General features: G+C 57.5%; 1 long non-coding RNA gene across 2 annotated transcripts in view; it reads right to left on the bottom strand.

The window, feature by feature from the left end:
* Nucleotides 1-6: 6 nt before the first annotated feature.
* Nucleotides 7-3,558, bottom strand: part of LOC102477297 (uncharacterized) — a 3,961-nt gene continuing 409 nt past the window's right edge. Inside the window, exons 2-3 of one of the 2 annotated variants that reach the window (XR_335194.2) lie at nucleotides 1,502-1,619; nucleotides 7-1,151 (exon numbers count right to left, since the gene is read on the bottom strand). This is a non-coding gene — a long non-coding RNA (uncharacterized LOC102477297). Of the gene's footprint in view, nucleotides 1,152-1,501; nucleotides 1,658-3,558 lie in introns of both variants that reach the window. The other variant, XR_003550079.1, reaches the window with a different exon arrangement.

The following is a 3,558-nucleotide window of genomic DNA, read 5'->3' as shown; positions in this document are numbered from 1 at the left end:
TGCAGGCCGGAAGCTGGCAGCAGGAGTGGAAAGTGGGAACCGATTTGAGAGCGGTCGTGAAAACAGAGGCCGTCTTCAGAACAGGTGCTGGGTTGGCGGGGCCTGCGTGGCTCCTTCAGCTGACATGGGGCCGTCGAAGGAAGAAGGGTTCCAGCTCTCGCGTCCTTGCTTCGGAGAGCTGTGTGCAGATGCCGACAGCACACCATCACCTCGGTGATCTCACCACTCCTGACCCTGCGGTTTGGGGCTTCAGCACGCAGGCGGTGGGGCCACAAGGCCCCTGAAACTTCTGTGTCCTGAGAGCAGCTGGGCTCTGTGAGCTCCATGCTTTGCAGCACTTTGGTCTCTGTGCTGCAGCCCAGGACGGGACGGGACGGGAGACTTCTCCTTCCTTCCCCTTCTCGTCTCTCCTGTGTCCTAGCGTCCCCTCCCACCCCTGCCTGTGCCTGCATTACCTGAGTCATTACCAACTAAACGGCCTGGCCCAGCTCTCTGGGGACTCAGGTTTTCCTGTACCCCTGCTGAGCAGAGAACACCTGTCAACAGGGTCCTTGCTAACTGTTAGGGCACACAGCTCCAAGCGACGATTTGCAAGGAGAGGGGCTGAAGTTTTTATGTCATTGGGCAGTTGCACTGAGCTGCCTGCCTGCATCTCTAACCAGCCCTTCCGAGTGCCTCTTGTCGCTTATTTGTAAATCATTACCGTAATTACAAGTTTGTCCATTGGGATCTCTCCTAGGGCTCCAGGGCACAGGTTGCTGCTAGTCCCCCAGCTTTCTAGAGAGCAATGGGGGGTTTCCTCCCACAGGGAGGGAAGGTGGGGGCAGGAGGAGCTGTATGGAAGTGAACTTTACCCCGCAGATGCTCGGGTCATCTTCTTGGGGAGAAGAGGGCTGTTTCCCTCAACGCAGATCTGTGTCGTTTACCACCTGTTAATGCACCGAGTGAGAACTGCTGCGGACAGTGAGGTGAACAGGCGGCAAGGGAAATCTCGGGGGGAAGTGCATGGGCCTTTATTTTGACATCGATCTTCATTTTCGTTTGTGCCGTCGCGGTGGTAACTCTCATCTGTATGGTGGTGTAGTCCGAGGCCAGAACGACGTGTTGCTTTGATGGCATCAAGTGTTGAAAAATTTAAGGGGCCTCTTCCCCTGGGTGAGGGGAAGCCCAGAGGGGGTGAGCCATCAGTATTGGGGTGCTCTCCCAGTACTGGGACTTCTGCCTCAGGGGCATTGTTTTCTATTCAGCGGTCCTCTCTTTCTGTGTTCCTGTTAAGAGCCTTGCCCACTCGCTGAGCTGTCCTTTTCTGTCCTCATCTTCCTGCCGCGGAGGTCAGGGTGGGGACACACCAGGGGGCCTCTGAAGCAGCCCCACTTCTGTGTGGCTAGGACTTGAGGCTGTCCTCAGGCAGAGACCTGTTCTGCAGGGCTTAGCTCAGCATGGCAGGGGGACTCCGAAGTGTAGGCGCATGACCCAGGGACCCCAGGGGAGCAGTCCTCACCTGTTCTGCCATTTCTCTCCAGGATCCTTCAGGTGTCCCCAGCCCTAGCAGGTCAGCAGCCCTCTGAGGAAGAACACCAGCACCCAGTACGAGTAGCACCGTTGGTCTAGAGACTGCTCTGGAGAGGGGAAATCAGCAAGTTGTGTCTTTCTGCGGCTAGAGGGAATTGGAGGGCATAGGGCTAGCGGTGAGGGAGGGAAGATGAGAGGTGGGTTGTGAGAAGAGGCCAGGTAAGGGGCCTGGGGGGTGAGGCCCCCCCACCTTCTTTGCAGGGCTGCTTTGAGTTTGAGAGACTTTAGTAGAACTTCAAGTCAGCCCTGCACTGGAGGCTTCCTCCCAGCCCTCACTCCAGCCGAGTTTAGATGAGACAAAATACTGCTCGTGTGATGCAGATAGTGACCTGGAACCCGCGTTGGGAGGAAGCGAAAGCTTTGGTGTGCTGCGTGAGCCCTGAGTCCTGTGGCTAGAACAGAAAATGGCCACTGAAAGGCGGGGGCGCGGGTGGGGGATTCCTGAGTGCCTCTGACTCCTCCCTCCACCTCCCTGGGGTTCTCTAGGGAGCAGTGCGACCTGGTTCCACAAGGGGGTTACCAGGGGGCAGCCCTCTTTGTCCCTTCCTTTCCTGGGGGCTTGGTATTTCCCTGGACTCATGCCCGTGTGGCCTCTGGCTGGCTCCTGGAGACCCTAGGTACCATAGTCAGAGGGGTTATCCTAGCAATGAAAAGAGTTGAAGGAGGTAAGCAGAGGAATGGGGACCCTGTGAGGCTCTCTTGTGGAGGAGGGCACGCTGGCCCTCCCTCAGACAGGAAGTGGGGAGCGGCACCTGGTTTATGTTGAGGCTCAGCCCAAGGCCAGAGCGGCAGCTGTTTGATGAAGGCCTTTCAGTGCCTGAAAAGCCATCTGCTCTTGACCTTAAAGCAGCAGTGGGGAAACTGCTGGGATGAGTGTGAGTTTTAATCTCTCAAGTGGCGTTTCCAGCGGTTTACACAGATAGCCAGCTGTGTGCATTGCCTACCCCCTCCTGGGCCGGGTGAGGTGTCTGGAGGGCGTCTTCCACCCCCTCTGCCCGTCCTGGCCTTGTTGCGCACCTAGACCTGTGGGCCCAGCCTGCAGCACATCCTGTGCAGACCTTTTCGCCAGCCGCCCAGAGGATGCCTGGGCTGGCCAGGGGCCGAGAGCCGCAGGGCAGGGCCATTTGGCTCTCACACAGGGGAAGCAGCTTGTTTGCATGGGAGAGGAGGGGCAGCAGCAACTACCACAGCCTGGGGCTCAGTCTGGTACCCGGTCTGGTCATATGTGTACAAGGCTCTTACTGCCTTTGCTACCCACGTGTGTTTGGTACTCTGTGACCCAGGGCAAGTCAGTGCTCTGCCCCGGGTCTCATCCTTGGATAGGCTGTTCAAAGACTGTTCCTGGATTCACTCTCAAACCATCTGTCAACCCTACTGAGGGAGGAGCATCCCGCCCTGAGTGGGAATAGTGCTGGGGGCCCAAGACCCCACCACCACGTGGTCCTGTGGCTGCGGGAGTTGATCTGACCTTTCTCCTAACCTGCTCCAATGCCCTAAGCCACAGCCAGCCAGCTCCAGTCCGGCAGCTCAGGGCGCTGTTCTCGATTCCCCACTCTCAGTGGTTCCTCATCCCTGCCTTCTAACCCTTGCTCTGGCCCTGTCCTGGGTTCAAGCATAAAAACCTATTTGATCTGGGAACCAGCAGTTAGCGTAATGGCTGTGTCGCTGGACTCCCATGTAGTCGCCCGCGGTTCGCGTCCCGGACCCGGTGGCTTAGAACTCACGCCTGGTGCGTGTGCGTGCGTGCCCAAGATCCCGAGAGGAGAATGGAGGAGAAGGGATTGCGGCGTGACCATCCCCCCTGGGGGGTAATTTCTCGCTTTCTGTCTCTATGTCTCTCTCTGTCTGTCTGGTGAGCACATGCGCCCTGTAGCGAAAACCTCTCAAAAAAAACCCAACCCAAAACAAAACAAAAACCCTATTTGATCTCTCCTCACAGCCCACCTTCCTTACACCAGCCGCAGTTAGGCCCTCCAGTGACTGGTA

Source organism: Tupaia chinensis, unplaced genomic scaffold, assembly GCF_000334495.1.
Source record: "Tupaia chinensis unplaced genomic scaffold, TupChi_1.0 Scaffold000355_1, whole genome shotgun sequence".
Classification (NCBI taxonomy): domain Eukaryota; kingdom Metazoa; phylum Chordata; class Mammalia; order Scandentia; family Tupaiidae; genus Tupaia; species Tupaia belangeri.
This window is presented reverse-complemented; position numbering and strand designations above follow the sequence as displayed.